General features: G+C 47.5%; 2 non-coding genes across 2 annotated transcripts; both read right to left on the bottom strand.

Annotated features, from left to right (window-relative positions):
- Positions 1 to 18,127: 18,127 nt before the first annotated feature.
- Positions 18,128 to 18,200, bottom strand: Trnav-cac (transfer RNA valine (anticodon CAC)). Its single transcript has one exon. It is a non-coding gene; the product is annotated as a tRNA-Val (tRNA).
- A 74-nt stretch (positions 18,201 to 18,274) lies between these two features.
- Trnav-cac (transfer RNA valine (anticodon CAC)) lies at positions 18,275 to 18,347 on the bottom strand. Its single transcript has one exon. It is a non-coding gene; the product is annotated as a tRNA-Val (tRNA).
- Between the last annotated feature and the right edge of the window lie 232 nt (positions 18,348 to 18,579).

Below are 18,579 nucleotides of genomic sequence, written 5' to 3'. Positions count from 1 at the left end.
GGCTAAACAGAATGGCTCAAGGTATACACCGCAAAAAGCAGGGGGCTGAGCGGACATCCTTGCCGGACACTGGATTTGACTGAAATCCTTTCACTCAGGTTTTTATTAATGATAATCTGTATAGTACAGTCCCGATATGCCATTTTTACTCCTTCCATAATAACATTGCCAACGTTTACGTAATTAAGAATATGAAACAGCACTTCATGTGACACTCGATCAAATGCCTTCGCTAGGTCGAGCTGCAGCATGGCAACTCGACCTGAAAAGGCGTCACAGCATTCGAGTACACTGCGTGCCACATGAGTGTTGGTGGAAATGGTGCGCCCTTTGATGCCACATGTTTGGTGGGGCCCGACAATGTCTTTGATCACAGTTTGTAGCCTCTTCGACAGGATTTTCATTAATACCTTGTAGTCTGTATTTGTAAGACTAATTGGTCTATATGAGCTTACTGATAGAAGCTTCTCGTGATCGTCTGTTTTTGGGATTAGGACCATATGGCCACTACGAAATGACGGACGTACTTGCTTTTTCTCGTATGCCTCAGCGAACACTTGTAATAATATATATGACACTTAAGGTGCGAAAGCTTTACAAAAAGCAGATCCCAGCCCATCCGGTCCCGGCGCCTTTCCGTCAGCCAGCTCTTCTATCGCATGCTCGATGTCACGTTTGCTGATCGGTTCTTCTAATCTCTCTCTTACGTCATCATCAAGTTGCGGCATGGCATTCAAGAAATCTTTTTTAAACCCTAAATCCACCAGTTTCCTTTCACCAAAAAGTTTCCGATAGTGCTCTGCAAAGGCGATTTCTATCATTTTTTGATCCGATGTGATCTTATCATCATACCTGATTTGTTGAATTTCATTCTTCATAGCATACCTCTTTTCATCGGCCAGGGCGCGTTTGTTTGGCCTCTGATCAACCCATAGCCTCTCTGCTCGCGCCCGAATCACAGCAGCCTTATATTTTCTAATGTCAATAGCTTCCAATTCGTTTTTAACGGTGCTAATATCACCTGTAAACTTTCCAGGTTCGGCACTCTCCACCTCAAGCAAGAACTCGAGCTGTCGTTGGAGCTCCTTTTCCTTAATTTTTCATTGTGGCGCCTAACACATCCCCTTTCAATCGCGATCATTTTAACTTTAATTTTTAGCTCTTCCCATGCTTCCGCATATAGTCCCTTGGCTGGTCGTTTACTACTTTTGCTATTTCTTCTTTTACTCTGGTAACAAAGCATTCATCTTCAAGAAGGTTTTGATTAAATTTCCAAAGCTGCCAGTTGAAACGTGACTGTTTTGGTCGGGTGCCAATGGTAAAAAACACCATACTATGATTGCTGAAAGAGACCGGCTGTACAGCATAGCCGTTACACATTGGTACAAGGTCAAGCGAAACATAGGCTCTATCCAATCTCGCCTGACTGCCGCGCTGACAATGCGTATATTGCAGTTGTGTTGTACCGATTAAGAGACGGCCAACATCTTCCAAGTTGTGTTCCTGAACTAGGGTGTTCAAAAACAGAGCACTTTTGTCCCGCACTGCGGTTCGCTTAGCGCAATCTTGAGCATAACAGACGCAATTGAAGTCCCCAAAAATATGATATACCTATCGCTATCACAACTGAGATACTGTTCAACTTCGGCGAAAAACACATTTCTTTCATGCATATCATTGGGCGCATACACACAAATAAGTCTTCACTGAAAACCACTGAAAGAAAAATCAAAAACGATAAGACGACCAGTTTCACTTACAGTGAGCGCCTACTCAGTGATACGCAAACTCTTCCGTATCAAAAGTAAACAGCCCCCGGACGTCCCCACAGCATGGCACACACAAGCGTTATAATACATCCTAAAAGTGGCTACCATGCGATCAGTTTGTTCTTCGCTTTCAACCTTTGTTTTTTGTACTGCAACAAGATCCAGTTCATTTTCAGCAAGGAGGCGACTGACCTGATATTGCCGACGTCTTGCGGCAAGGCCACGTACATTAAGCGTATCCACTCACAGTCCTCTCACCAGATTCACTGCCATTGTCGATTAAAAACAAACTGACCGCATATTGTGCATTCCGCGCCTACGCACAACGTGCATAACGTCCAACAGATGCATGCATGTCAGTATACACAGATTCCCACAATTTCCAAAAACCGTCTTCACGCGTACCTTGGATGCGTAGCACACGACCTTTCTCGATTTTGTAGCCATGGTGCGTGGTTCTCCGCCCGTGCGCCTTCGCAGGCACGTGTTCACGTCCTACTTGAGCTTGGTAACCGCCGGTTGTCTATCCGGCGGGATAATTGGTTTCGGTCGAAAGGTCGGCCGAGGCGTAACCACCCATTTTGCAGGCGGTTCCTCGCTTGAAGGTTCTCCTAAATCGCCGTCCTCGCGGTCGGTTTGGTCGCGAGTTCTTTTCACGACGGACCCGCTTACGCCAGCTACTTCCATTTCCTCAGCATACGCTTCGTCGCTGCAAGTCGTATCGGTGCTTGATGGTTCTATATCTACGTTGTCAACCATGTTTGGGTCGTTTTTTGCGCTCTGTTTCACTTCATCTCCAGGCTCACTTGTCCCGGGCGGTTTTCCCTCCTCTGGTCCCCGTGGCTCTTGCTCAGAGGGCGTCACCGGTACCTTCGTCTGATCCGCATCACCAGGAGACATTTCAGCAACTTCGGCTTCATCCATTAGAAGCTCAACCATTTCCTCTTTTGCTGCTGGCCCTGTCACGCTCGCGTATGTTTTCGCGCACTGCGACTCGTCATGCCCATAGCGACGGCAGAGTGCGCAACGAGGAGCGCGGCAATCTCGACGGATGTGTCCGGTATTGCTGCACCGAAGGCAAAGCGGTGCTCTGCCTGGTGCTACTACCAAGACCTGTTCCCCCGCGACACGCAACAAATGTGGCACGTCTTCCACTGTCAGTCCCTTCCGCAACACTAAATTGACAAGCCGTGTTGACGACCCTTTCTCTCGCAGTCCTTGAACACGCCACCGTTCTCGAGTAATGTCCTTGACAGTGCCGAAGGGTGCCAAGGCTTCGCACACATCCTCATCCGGAAGGTTGTGAAGCATCCAATGTACAGGGTCGTCCACTCTTGGGGTGAATACGGCTCCGCGTGGCCGCGTAGGGTGGAGACATCCCCGCTGGCGCCGCCATATTGTGTCACACGAGCTGAGACTCAGCTACGCTTGCGTTCATAAAGTGTTACTCGCGGTGCGCTTCCAAGTGGTTTGCCTTGATGAGGATTTTTTTATCGGTGACCCATCTGCATATCTTTATAACCAATAGCCGTTAACTCGTCGAAGGTCGAAGACGTAAATGTATGGCGCCGGGAACATGCCCCAAGTTGCCTAATTCAATCACATTTAATATGCCGTGTGTATATTTAAAATACGCACTTTTTTTGCGCTTCGATGCTTGGTATATAAGGTTTGCGACCCCCTGTGTGTATAAGTTTTTCTTTTTCGCTGTTGTATTTTGGTTCACACGTCACGCCTCCTTTACCGTAGCCAGCCACTCGCGCACGTCGGTTAGTTTCCCTTGCGTTGCGCGTGCTCTTCGCGTTCGTTGCAATCACTTGACGATATCTACGCGCAATTTTTGCTTTTTTTGCCCACAAAACTGTGTGCTGACAGGATTAAGCTGGTGTAAAAATAACTTCGATGTGAAAATAAGGTTTAGTTAGTGCTGTAGAGAAACATGTAACGTAACTTGTCTGTGTCAATCTTGCGTAGTACACACAAGAAACCAAACGATGCACAAAATACATTTACTTAGTAATGTCTAGTACAATCAATCATGAAAGAGATATGTACATGAAAAATTATATGTACTGTGTGGCGCCTGAAGGTGATGTTGAAAGACGAGATAAAAAAAATCGCAAGGTAGGCTCGACACACAATTCGGGATAGTGAGAGTTTTTTTTTTTTAATTTATTCATTACAAGGGGGGGGGGGGAATTCAAGTGCGTACATCAACCTTATTACACACAATATAAATCGAAAACAAGAATGCAAACAAGAAAACGCAACCGCGGGTAATAATAATCAAGATATCCAGCCAGAATTCATCAGCTACCATCGAATACGTCGCATCAGCCAAACACATCGATGGCGAGTACAGAACATTTTATAAATAACCATTAGAACACTGATAACTACATTGAAAAAATAAACAACACTGCATACATATCGCGTACAAAAACCGTAAATGAAACTAAGACAGTCAAATACAGATTAGCAATGTTTTTCACTTCGAAAATATAGTCCATGATGATGTAGGGCTGTTGACTTTAACAGACGGCGCTCATCCTGTCGATTTCCCTCGTACTGGTCCTCTTCAATGTGTTTCTAAGTACAAGTAAAACAACAAAAGTGATTATTGGTATGAAAAGTTGCCTTGTTAAATACAGTGAACCCATTACAGTGCTTGAAAATAAATTTTCGCAGAAGTAATGCTGTATTACCTCGCTTAACACGTTTCGAAGAAATGCACAGGCCACAACAGACACCATGCCAGAAAGCGCCGAAACATTTTGGTCCCACGATGCCCCTTAACTCTACTACACCTGGGCATACCGTGCACAGGCATTTAAAGACCGTCACAGTACCCACTACGATCGGGAATGAGCACGAATGACCATCGGCTTACGATCACCACGCTACAAATATATACAAGTCTAAAAAATCAGCTATGTAACGTAACACCCTGAGGTCCGCAAGATATCTCCTGAGAAATCAGAGAAAATCACAATGTTTCGCTTACCACGTACAAAACAGCCGCTCTCCCCAGACGAAGCACTGCGTTCTTTAGTCCCAAATAACTAGTACCGAAAAAAGAAAAAAAAGAAACAAGAGACACACACGATGTGTGCTTCCCGTGAAAAAGGAAAATAGGTGGCTTACGTGACGATTCGTAGCTAATGTAAGACTATTTCGCGGCTAAGCATCTTCGTCAGTCCTTAAAATAAGGGTACAGACTGCGCCCATAAAAACGAAAAAAGCCTATGCGACGCGCGCTCGCAAACCATACGCTACTCAGACAGCATCGGTGCAGTGAGCGAACGTAGGTACGTGAGCGAGGATCAGAGAATACTTTCTTATTTAAATGAAAAACACGGTGCGGTATTCTAAACATTCTTGACACTTACCTCGCAAATGCAGGAGTTATCCGTTGCCTTCCAGTGATCGCGCTTTGCTTGGGCTTCCCATCTCTTCCGTCGCTCTGGGTCCCGGGGGAAGCGAAAACAACGCAGTCCTTTACGCGTCTATCCGGCGCACTTGGGAACACAACAGCCCGTCATGTCGACACGATGCACTTGATAGCTTGTCAGTCATGCGGCTGAACACTGTCTAGCAAGTAGAAGCGCCAGCGAAGCATCCGCGCGCACTGTGCCTCGAACTCAGCACCGGCACCAAGCAATCGCAACGGCTCGCTGTGACACAATATGGCGTCGCAACGAGAAAGCGGCGGCGCGGGGGCGGTCAAAGGTTGGCACCACCCTGAACGGCGGCGCTGGCATCGAGGCACCCTATGGCCGCGCTCCGCGCAGCGCCGCTGCCTCCGGCGCGGCCGCGCATCGAAGCAAATCCGCGCAGGCGCACATTGGCCTAGGAGAGGTGCTTCGCGTCGTCTGCTCTGGCTTTGCCAGAGCAGACGACGCTCTGGCTCTGGCGTTGCCAGAGCCAGAGCTCTGGCTTTGCAGTGGAATGCAGTGAAATCCGCTCTGGCTTTGCAGTGGAATGAATACAAGGCGCTAAACGCAGGCGGCCGAGCGCCCGAGGTGGCGTCGGATTCTACTTCCGGCTACCGCTCGGTACGGACACGGAATGTCTTGCTCCGGTGGAGCGGTGTTTGCGGCTCAGCCGAGCCGCGGAAACAGGATTATTGCCGATGAAGACAAGGAATACCAAGTTGTTTTGCCGCAATTGCCAACAGGACCCTGCGTTTTGAATACTGTTTTCCTTGACGGGGATGTGACCGCTAGACCTTTACGCGCCGAAGATTTCAGGGACACGCTGGCTCGTCTGGGACTGCTGCCCGAGGTTGTTACCTTGGGGGCGTTCCAGATGAACCACGTTTGGGCGGTTACCTTCAGGAGCTCGGAGGCGACGAAGAAAATGTTGGCGTTCGGCGAAATTATGGTGAAAGAAAGAAGATGCCTAGTACTGGGCCCTGCAAGTCAGGAGGTACGCGTGAAGGTGTTCTGGATCCTTCACCATGTCCCGGACGAAGACGTCCGTGCGGCTCTCGCCCCTTATGGAAAAGCCACTGACGTGGCGAGACAACGCTGGCGGGTGCAAGGCATCACGGACAAAGGGTCGACAACGCGCACCGTAACCTTGAAGCTCAAGGCTGGCGTGACCATCGACGATCTGCCACATAAGTTTCGAGTGGCCGGTATGATGGCACTTCTCGTGGCCCCTGGAAGGGCTCCTTTGTGCCTGAGGTGCAACCGCACAGGACATATAAGGCGGGAGTGCCGCGTACCCCGTTGTGCCCTTTGCCGGCGCTTTGGGCACGATGAGAGCCAGTGTGTGCGGACGTATGCGAACATCGCAGGCCCTGCGAAGATCGACGAGGTCATTGAAGAGCACGTCATGGATGCCGCTGATGCTGAGGAAGCGGCTGGTGGTCTCAGCGGTACGGAAAACTCAAAGGTGAAAGGCGTGGGTACGCCTGACGAGTCTACCGAAATAGTCAAAGCCGGAAAGGAAGGAAAAGTGCAAGAAGCAGAGCCAGCCGCGGAAACGCCGGCCAGGGACGCAGCGACTAAAGTCGCCACAAAGGACTGCAGTAAAGGAAAAGTGAGGACACCAACAGACAAGGAAACCCCTATGGACACCAGTGGTGCGGCAGCGAAAAGGACCCTTGAGGAAAGCAACGACGGCGAACCAGGGGCTCAAAGCCAGGTGGCTCAAAGCGAGCCACCCTTGAAGACCACCAATGTCCATCGATCGACGCTGAAGCCGGCACCGAACTTGCCACCCGACAGGAAACCGTCGGCGCCGGCGCCGACATAGTGTGATAATGGGTTTACTAGTGTTACTTTTCTTTTTTGCCGGAGTGGGTGGGGGGGAGGGGCTTGCTTGGGGCGGTGTGGCAACGGGCTACTTCAACAAGGCATCATTTGCACGATGAAAATTCATATATATGGCATCCAACGACGGCAGTGCAGAGGATGGTTTTCGCTTCGCGCAGTACCAGCATACGTGAGTGTGCAGCTAGTTGTGTGCAAAGAGTGTCGTCGGTCCGTTTTTTTCTTCAGAGCATAATGAATCCCACAGATATCACGATACGAGTGGGTAGTATTAATGTAAGGGGCCTTGGGTCTAAACGAAAACAGTACCAGCTAAGCAGACTGTTTATAGAGACTGATCTTGATATTATCGCCGTGCAGGAAACTAAAGTCGAAAGTGAAGAAGGAACGGACCGTATGGTATACCATACGGTCCGTTCCTTCTTCACTAATACACACATAATACCGTAATACACACATAATAACACACACACATAATACCGTGGCCGAAACACATCTATAGATGTGTTTCGGCCACGGTATTATGTGTGTGTATCACATTCTGTTGGTAAAGCTGGTGGGTGCGCCCTTTTTATTCGGAGTGCACTGAACGTAGTTATTGAAAATGTTGTGTGTGATGTTAATGGTCGTCAAATAGTGTGCGACTTTGTAAATGGAGCGGTGAAGTGGCGAGCGATATGTGTTTAAGCACCTAACAAAGTATGCGAGCGCAAGGTGTTCTTTGAAGGCCTTAAAAGTCAATTGAATTGTAAAAGCAACATTTTATTGATGGGAGACTTCAACTGTGTTTGCTATGCTGAGGACCGAGTGCTAAGCCCTACGGTTCACGACGCAAGCGCGCAACTTTTAGCCACGAGTATAAGCGAAGGCAATTTGGTAGATGTGGGTTATGTCATGGGATATGGCGCGACTCCTAAGTTCACGCATTTTCAAGGAGCCAGCCATGCACGATTGGATAGGATATACATGACAGCTGACTTGATTACAATCTGTAGCAGCTATGAGGTCAAATCTGTGTGTTTCAGTGACCACTGTTTAGTTATGTTGGCGTTGGGACCTAGAAAACCAAAATTTAACTGGGCGTTGTGGAAGTTAAATTCTAAACTGCTACACGACGAACTTTTCGTTAAGAAAGTTAACCATAACATTCAGAACCTTTTAGAGAAGGACTGTAAAAGTATTGCGGAAGCATGGGAATGTTTCAAGCAGGAAACGAAGTTAATGGCAATGGAAAGATCATGCACATTACGCCGGGAGGAAAAAAGAAAAGAAAAAGAGTTACAACGCCAACTTGACCTCTACCTAACTATGGAAAGTTCTTGCCCAGGTATCTTTGCGAAGGGAATAAAAGAAGTAAAAGTTCAGTTAGAAAGCGTTGATCAAGAAAAGTATCGAGGTGCGGTTATACGTGCGCACGCAGAAAGATTATGGTGCGGTGAAAATCCGACAAAAAGAGCGCTTTCGGACGAAAAGAGCTACGCTTCACGAAACGAGATAAGAGCCATCACATATCGAAACGAAATTGTTCGAGAGAACGAATACATTCAGCGGGCTTTTCATGAGCATTACAGCGAGTTGTTAGGCAGTGAACGAGAGCTTGCGGAAGAATTTGAAAATCACTTTTTGAAGCTTCTTCCAAAGTTGGATGACGATGTAAGGCTGAATCTCGAGCAGCCAATTACTGTCGCTGAAATAGAACACGCCATAAATGAGTTAGCGGTAGATCAATCACCAGGCCCTGACGGATTAGGCGCAGCTTTTTATAAGGCTTTTAAAAAGGATATGGCAATAATTTTACATGAGTTAATTAATGAGGCATATGAGAAGCAAGTACTACCACCGTCCTTTCATGAGAGTCATGTAGTATTAATACTGAAGAGCGACGACCCTCAAACATTACTTTCGGTGCGGGCATATCGCCCTACTAGCCTTACAAATACGGACTACAAAATATACACAAAAGTTCTCGGTAGGCGACTGCAGTCGGTCATACAGAAGTTAGTAGGACCACATCAGACGTGTGGTATAAAAGGACGGTCTATTATGACTAACATTCACGTGGCACGAACGGTCCTCGAGTGTTGCGATGCCTTTTCAGAGAAGGTCGCAATACTACAGTTAGATTTGGAAAAGGCCTTCGATAGGGTGGCGCATGAAATCCTTTTTCTTGTACTTGAACATGTGAATGTTGGATCTGTGTTGACAGAAGGTGTTAAAATGTGCTATGATCGAATAGTTTCTAAGATTATAATAAATAAGGCATTAACGGAAAGTATACAACTCAAATCATCTGTGAGACAGGGATGTTGTTTGTCGCCGTTGCTTTTTGCACTATACTTGGTGCCTTTCTGTTTAAAGGTGCTTTCGTGTAGCGATATCGTAGGTTATAGGGTAGGTTCAAGTGAAATAAAGCTACTAGCATACGCAGATGATGTAGCAGTGTTTTGTAGCGATAAAGACAGCGTCACTAAAGCGGTCGACGTCGCAAGAAATTTCTGTAAAATGTCAGGGAGTGTTATTAATTGGGGAAAATCAGTAGGACTATTGCACGGGGCTTGGGAAGACAATTCCCACTGAAATAGAAAGTGTACATTGGACGTCTTCGCCTATGAGGTATCTCGGTGTACCGCTACAGCATTTCAGGGACACGAAAGACTACTGGAAAGAGCAATGCGCAGAAGTGAAGGAAAAAACAAAAACGTTTGGTGGGAGGGACCTTTCCATGTTCACGAGAGCAACAGTATGCAACCTCTTTCTTGTCGCTAAGATTTGGTTCGTGCTACAGGCCCTCTGCGCATCTAGGACGAGCATACAAAAAATGCACCGGGAATTTGCCGTCTTTATCTGGGGATCTGTGTGGGAGCGTACGAGCCGTACCAATTTGTTCACCTCAGTTAAGCGAGGTGGCCTTGGCCTTGCTCACTTGTTCTTGAGGCAAGTGGTTTCGCGATTTCTGTTTTTGCGCGATCAAAAAAAATGTTTTTCTATTAACTGTGTTTTAAGAACGTCTGAGCGACGTTTTACCAAATTATATTGTGTCAACGCAACTACCGAGAACAAATATTATCAAGGGCTTTCTGCGTGAAGTTGTATGGGCTTACCAATTTTTGTGCGCGCGTTTTTCTTTAGAGTATTTGAGTAGTGTTAAGCGTCAAAAGCTATACAAAGATGTGGTTGAGATATGTCTGCCTTTACCAATTTATAGGACCAAATTTTGTATAGAAAGTGGAGCAAATGTCTTAAAAAGGGTAAAGCGGATGCCCGTGCGCTCGTCAGCCAAGTCCTTTTTCTTTCAACTTCACAGTGAAACGTTACCGGTTAAGCCATGGCTCGAAGAGAAAGGCCTGTTTGTAGCATGGTCAGTAAACTGTTTAAGATGCAGAAAACCAGAAGCAATAGAACACATTTTTCTGGACTGCTCCGATGCAGTGTTCTTGTGGGACGTTCTTAAACGTACATTAAAGAAGGAACTACCGGTGACATCGTATGGAATCCGCTTTCTCCCTACATCTAATGAAAATGGAGTGCCTCATGATATGTTCATGTTATTGTGTCTTCATAGTCTATGGAAGACTCGAATGGCGGTACGCCATGAGCATATTAGAATCCAATCTGCAAGGGCAAACTTTATAGAGAGCATGCTCCTAATGCGAGAGGTGTACAAAGCAAGAAACGAGGACAATGAATGGATTTCAGTATTTGATGAACTGGCATCTACCAAGTGCTTTTAACTACCTAGCGTCAGCCTAAGTGTGGCAGGCGCTTTTAAATTTCTTTACATTGTTTTTCTTGATATCTGTAAATGTGTTGCAAACCGGCAATAAAGAAAAAAAAAAGCCCGAGGTGGCGTCGCGGGTAAGCGCGCTTCACTAACTGAATCATTTTCCGGCTGGTTTTGTCTACAGCTTGAACAGCCTGCTTAATCAATGTGCACAAGCAGAAGCAAGCTTCTCAGCACATAAACCACTTTTTTTTGTAATTGACGAGGGTAAACGAGCAAAGTTATTGCTGGCGCGCTCTTTATTAGGCCAGGCCCGTTTTTTTTTTACTGCCACAACTATTGGTGCCGTGCATCCGGAGAAACCCATCAGGTGCGCTTTTCACGATTTCTGTCATGACGTGTTGAGACTAGCGCGCTGTTTCGTGCATCTCTTGATGCTATACCGAATTTGGTTATTTGACACCAGCCATAAGTTTCGCAGAGAATTTGAGAGCGATTGTTCATTCGTGCTTATATATTTGATCATGTGTGTCATCGATTCTACTATTAAGGCGGGCAAGAAAGAGTACTTTGACAGTAACTAAGGGGTGACATCCGCTGCTCCAAGGCTCTGTTATGGCCGCGTTTATACCACTTGTAGGTGTGCGTGGATCGCTTTACGTTGTGTAGGAAACTGCTCTCTCCGGCATAGCAACTGATTTGGAATTAACTTTACGCCAAATTTTCATCTTTCTAGATCGAATAAAATATAGTTTATTTTTATTGTCAGACTGCATGTAATATCGCCGAAGCGGTGCCGGTCCTTCGACGCATACATTACGCTCCGGGAATCGCGTTCTCAATTGAAGGGGTCGTCGGTCAATTGTTTGATAGCATTGATAAGCGTGTGTAAAGTAGGTGGCGCGGACCTTTCCTTACTTATTCACATTTTTTTTTTCGTATCCCTGGAGTCAGTGCACGAAGCATTCGAATGCTGTCTCTGTTCATTTTGAATAGGTGGTTGGAGTGGGAAATGTATAATCAACGCGTCAGTTTTCCAGCTTACATTAAGTTGTGTTCTTTGAGAAAGATGCAAAACAAGGAAGTTAAATGAAAAAAGTGGTCGCAGTTTCACCTGAAAGGCGAAGCATCAATTGCGATAGCAAACTTGTAGAGAGCTATACGGAGTAATGATATTAGCTTTATCAGCTGTATAAACTTGGACATGCAGCAGCATCGGCAACACGCAGAACTGTTGTCGACGCCATCGGCGTTTTGCCCGCGTTCGCTCAAAATGAGTGCGGCGTTGGTGACTGTTGCCGGACCCTGTGATATAAATAGGCACTTGGTGCCGCAGCTAAACGTCGCCTCCCTTCCCTCCCCCTCCCCCACGGCTTCTCGCGCGTCGGAAGAAGGTGCGTTTGCTCTACATATATGGTGATTGTAAAGGAGAAAAGAGACGCCTACTACTGCAGCCCTTAAGCGAGCACGGCGCAGAACGCGCGTTTGTTCTCCGCCGTGCGTTCACTCCCCGTGAAAGACGCGCCCTTCGCGCCCTTTCACTCGCACATACAGCGTTCGGCGCGCGGCGACGATTTCTTCTCCAAATGACGTCATACGGAACCTCACGGCGACGGCGACGGCGACGGCGACGGCGACGCCAACGGCAGAAATCTGCTTTTGAGTGTCCATATAATTGCTATCGCAATAAAAAGGAAAGAAACGAGTGACATATATTTACAAAAAACATGTCTTCGAAGTTAGACATGAAAGAAAACATTAACGAACAGACATGGCGAAGCTCCACGTAGAAGAGAGAATGGTAAAGCGAAGCTTTATATGTCTAGGTGAAATCGCATATGACTACGCGAAATCGCCTATCCACAGAAAACTATCATCATCAGCATTGGCTCGAGCGTTGTCTTCTTCCGTAGCTGGCTCGTTGGCTCGTGGTCGTGCTCGGCATGCGCTTGTGTCTCTGATCGCGTGTTCGTCGTCGTCGCCGTCTTCCACCCGCTGGCTCCGTTGCCGTTCATCATTCCAGCGTAGAATTTCACTTCGCTTCTGTCGTCGTAATGGATAGGCCGCGTTTACGGAGGTATGAGCCATTGCTTAAGGTGTTATAAGCCATTCATTGTCTTACGTAATAGAAAGATTTAATTTTGAAGCAATTTAATTTTGAAGACTCGCAAGCGGCAATGGACGGGCGGATGCTGCTAACCACGCCACCGAGCAAACGCGATACATCGAACGCAAGCGACAATGGCGGACTGCGGGCATACCGTCAGTGACGTCGTTCTCTTCATCGCAGCCGAAGGTGTGTGCAACCTCAAACTTGAGAAACACTTTAATGAACCTTCTGGATTAACCCAGTGATAAACACCGGAGCTGCACGTTTCAGCTTCGCTGGTGAACCATCTTCACAGCGTGGAAGGGCCGACGAATGTTTTCTGCCCTTAAACAAACGCAGTGAAGTCACCATCTCTCTTGAGGATACTTGTAAGGGTGTCCTGCACCTCATGAAATGCAAGGGGGGTCGAAAAGAAATGTAGAAAACGAAGATAACATAAGGAGAGGAGCGGTGGAGCTCGTGCGAGTCATTGGTACGGATTTGTGAGCGTTCTGGCCTATAGGTGTGTCTTTTTTCATTCCTGTCCTCGCCAGCAGCCAGACCTTTGCTCTAGTTGTTGATTGCGTCTTTGCAGAGCAGCTCAGACTCCAGGCTATTCAGTAGCGCGTGGCTTCTCCACCAGCGTCGATGATGGCTCGCATTCGGCTTGGCATCGAGCTGTATAGGGAACGACAAAAAGTAGTGTTTGCACTAAGCCTCCCCCACTCCTCTTCTACAACTGTCCAAAGCGCGTCCGCTGAGAGGACGTGGAGTTGTTGGCTTGCCATCGAAAATTTCATTCTGCCCCAAACACTCTCGATGACGTTGACGTCGGGTGATTGTGGTGGCCAGTCGAGAACTGCCACGTCACGGTCGTCCAGGTAGACACCGACCTTTCTGGCTTTGTGGATTGGTGAGTTGTCGTGCTGCAGAATAAATTCATTGTCCGGGAACGGTCCCCCGACAAGATATGGCAGCAGCACATCATCCAGGATGGAACAGTACGAGTCTGCATTGAAGCGGCCTTCGATTCGAACAAGGGGTCCAAGGCCTTGGAATGTTATGGCGCCCCAGACGCTCACAGCAGAGCGGCCGCTGGCTGCGACCCGCTGGATGAACTCCGGCATATATCTATAAAAAAATGAAAATTTGATTACCTTCTTTGAACAAGCGCATATAAAGTCTAGGCTATGAGGAACGGACACAGAAAGCTTTTGACCTCTTATGGTTTTTTTGGTTGGCCCTAACAGGCTACGCATTTGAGCTCATCCGCACCATCAAGTGTACGGCCACCGCTGCTTTTCATGTGTCATATTCCACTTGCTATCATAGAATACAATATAAAAGGAATAAGCAAAGAACCCTGTGACCACACCTGTGATTTCAATTATGATCACAGATTGTAATGCACAATGTGGCTCTAGACTACTGACCCCAAGTTCGCGGGATCGAATGTTAGCCGCGCCAGCCATGGTAGCATGGAGGCGAAATGAAAAGGCGGCCTTGATTTGTGCGATTTCAGAACACGTTAAAGATCGCCCAGATGGTCGAGATTCTTCCCAAGCCCTAGGCGTTGGCGTTCCTCCTAGCCTATGTCGCATCAAGACGTTACACCTAAAACACCAGTACCAACACAGATAACGATGTGTGCCCAGCTTCAATTTATGGTTTATGGGGTTTAAAGTACCAAAGCGACTTGGGCTATGAGAGACGCCGTAGTGGAGGGCTGTGGATGATTTCGACCATCCGGGGTTCTTTATTGCGCACGGACATCGCACAGTACACAGGCCTCTTGCATTTCGCCTCCATCCAAATGCTACCGCCGCGATCGAACCCGCGTCTTTCGGGTCAGCAGCCGCACACCGTAAGCACTGAACTACCGCGGCGGTCATTCAGGCAAACATTTGTTCGTGTTGTTCCAGATGTGTCCAGTACAGCGCCAGTAAATCGAATATTGTCTTTGGTTTAACAATTTTTAACATTTTTTGTAAGAAAGTAAATACGGCTTACACAGACGTATCTCATCTCAACTGAAACCCAAAACCTCTTATGGTGACAGTATGGTTCAACAGATCACATTTATCCGCGTAATACTTAATTTAAAACACGGTGAGAGAAGCGTAACCCGAAATATAATTCGAATACACCCTAGTGACAAAATTATATACCTATCTTCGTTTCCATATCTCTACGAGATCTAAGTTGATGCACATGTTCTAGGACACGAGAGTTCATGCTATAATTATGCTTACCGACAGTTGTCGGGGCGCCAAACTCGCTGCCTCTGGTCCCATCTTGTCGTAAAGGTGGACTCGTCTGTGAAGACGACTTTTTTCCATTCGTCTTCAGTCCAATGTTCGTGTTCCAGGGCGAATTCTAATCGCTTTTTTTTTGTTGGCCGCACTCACTATTGGCTTTTGCGCCGCAGTTCTGCTCTTGAGACCTGCCGCGTAGAGGCGACGCTTGATCGTCGTGTCGGAGACGCCACCTAGCCTGAGGCTGTTCTTAATTTCTCGAACAGTTGAGGTGGGGTTTGCAGCCGCCACCGCAACAACGGCCATGTCTTCAGCTTCAGATGTGACTTTCTTCCTGCCTTTACGGGGAGCATCCGCAATTCTTCCGTCCTTTTTGTTTGCCTGGATGATTCGATTTACAGTTTTCAGTGGCCTATTTGTCATCTCCGATATAACTCGTTGAGAATAGCTCTGTAGGCACAGATCTACGATGCGTCGTCGTTCGTTTTCCGGCACCCGCGACATGGCTAGTTTCCGAAAGTGCACCGGAGAAATGAAATGATCCCACACTGTTCAAGCGTTTTTATCGCCGAGATGCAACCAGCAATCGAATAAAAAGAAATCTATTTTCGAAAGCTGATAACGTGATGTCCATGCAAGCCGATAGAAATGCGTTCAATGGATTTCACCGTTTCACCAGATTTCACATCTGGTGTCTCGCTTGAACGAGTCATCCCAGAACCTGTACTTGTGAGCGACCAGCCACTTAGTTGAGCAGGCGTTGGCAGCAGCATATCAGCATCGTAATCTGATTAAAGACGTTGCATACCAAAGCAAAAAAATGCGCACGGCGGTAAATCAGGCCGAGACGCCCATGGCCAGTGAAAGAATAGACGGCCCGACCGTAGCCATCTAGGTCGGGCCGGGCTTGGCTATTGCAAATCGTCAGCAAATTGGCTATTGCAAATGGTTTACCGGCAGGTGGCCGGCAGAAGACACCGGGCCGGCGTCATGACCACCACATAAATCACGCCGTCGTGGGGAAGTCGCATGAGCCGGCGACTTCCCCACGATGGCAGCAGCATGACTTGTGCGCTCCTGTCGTTCCTTTGACGGTATTCATAATTTGGTTTCACCCACTCAGCCTAACCTCCTCCCCTCTCTCCCACCTAAAAAAAGATAAATCAAGTCATCATACAAAATTTATCCGCTGTCCACCTCTATGTCGTAACGCAGAGGCCATGTGTCGCTTCGGCACGTATACCCCACAATTACCAAATTATTAAATTTTAGTGGGAATATGCATTTGACCTATTCCGAGGTAATGGTGAAATGAAGTGCAAGCGAATAACGACTTAATTACCCGGCAAGACATAATGTAAGCTGGAAAACTAACGCGTCGATTATACATTTCCCACTCCAACCACCTATTCAAAATGAACAGACACACAGAATTCGAATGCTTCGTGCATCGACTCCAGGGATACGAAAAAAAATGTGAATAAGTAAGGAAAGGTCCGCGCCACCTACTTTACACGAGCTTATCAATGCTATCAAACAATTGACCGACGATCCCTTTAATTGAGAACGCGACTTCCCGGAGCGTAATGTATGCGTCGAAGGACCGGCGCCGCTTTGGCGATATTACATGCAGTCTGACAATAAAAATAAACTGTATTTTATTCGATCTAGAAAGATGAAAATTTGGCGTAAAGTTAATTCCAAATCAGTTGCTATGCCGGAGAGAGCAGTTTCCTACACAACGTAAAGCGATCCACGCACACCTACAAGTGGTATAAACGCGGCCATAACAGAGCCTTGGAGCAGCGGATGTCACCCCTTAGTTACTGTCAAAGTACTCTTTCTTGCCCGCCTTAATGGTAGAATCGATGACACACATGATCAAATATATAAGCACGAATGAACAATCGCTCTCAAATTCTCTGCGAAACTTATGGCTGGTGTCAAATAACCAAATTCGGTATAGCATCAAGAGATGCACGAAACAGCGCGCTAGTCTCAACACGTCATGACAGAAATCGTGAAAAGCGCACCTGATGGGTTTCTCCGGATGCACGGCACCAATAGTTGTGGCAGTAAAAAAAAAATGGGCCTGGCCTAATAAAGAGCGCGCAAGCATAACTTTGCTCGTTTACCCTCGTCAATTACAAAAAAAAAGTGGTTTATGTGCTGAGAAGCTTGCTTCTGCTTATGCACTTTGATTAAGCAGGATGTTCACAAGCTGTAGACGAAACCAGCCGGAAAATGATTCAGTTAGGGAAGCGCGCTTACCCGCGACGCCACCTCGGGCGCTCGGCCGCCTGCGTTTAGCGCCGTGTATTCATTCCACTGCAAAGCCAGAGCGGCACGCGCCAGCGCTGTAGCAGACGACGCGAAGCACCTCCCCTAGGCACATGTGCGCCTGCGCGGATTTGCTTCGATGCGCGGCCGCGCCGGAGGCAGTGGCGCTGCGCGGAGCGCGGCCACGCGGAGCCGTGTTCACCCCAAGAGTGGACGACCCTGTACCTTTAGACGCACTGCTTGGTTCCCAGGATCGATAACCATGCAACGCCGCTCTTTGACCTTGACCTCTCTTGCACATAGCATTTGCTTCACAGCTTCACCGTTCTTGAATGTTACTGCCCATACGTGACTCATTTGATACGCCCCTAGCGCAACTACTTCGGGCAGCAACTTCAAACTTGCCAGCAAGTCCCGGAAATGTTCCACGCGATACGGTCTAGCATGCATGTCTGCGTGTAAAAACAAAGTGTTCAAAACAACTCGCCCAGTTGGTAATTGTGGCTGCAGCACCTGATACTCCGAATCCTCGTTCATACTTGTCCTGGTACCGCGGCCCTGTTCGGCCGCTGAAGCCGCTCCGATGCTGACGGAGCTCATGTCAACCACGTCCGTACCCGACGATGTCCGGAAGTGGAATCACACCACGGGAACCGAGCACGGAGTAGAGTATTTCGCTCCCCCTTTTCTTCTGCGCGTATACAATCGCAATAGAAATAAAAATGAAAAAGCTTTGTTCCCGCCCGGTGTCGAACCGGGGACGTTGCGCGTGTGAGGCGCACATGATAACCACTAGACCACGGGAACCGAGCACCCTATTTCGCTCCCCCTTTTCTTCTGCGCGTATACGATCGCAATAGAAATAAAAAATGAAAAAGCTTCGTTCCCGCCCGGGATCGAACCTGGGACCTTGCGCGTGTGAGGCGCACGTGATAACCACTACACCACAGGAACCGTTTTTTTTTCTTTATTGCCTGCTTTGACAGAAATACACAAAAACAAAAACATGAGCACACGTATAAAATACATCAGAGCGCACTTGACTGACGTAGTCATATTAAAATCTTTTCAAATTTACAGGGTCATCAAGAATAGCCACCCATTCAGGAGGCTCGGTTTGTGCTTGATAATGTTCTCTAACTTCTGCAATACTGAGAATGAAATTTTCACGTGTCGTGCGAACATT

This window comes from Dermacentor silvarum, chromosome 1, assembly GCF_013339745.2.
Source record: "Dermacentor silvarum isolate Dsil-2018 chromosome 1, BIME_Dsil_1.4, whole genome shotgun sequence".
Classification (NCBI taxonomy): domain Eukaryota; kingdom Metazoa; phylum Arthropoda; class Arachnida; order Ixodida; family Ixodidae; genus Dermacentor; species Dermacentor silvarum.
The sequence above is the reverse complement of the archived record's forward strand: the minus strand, read 5'-3'. Positions and strand labels throughout refer to the sequence as shown.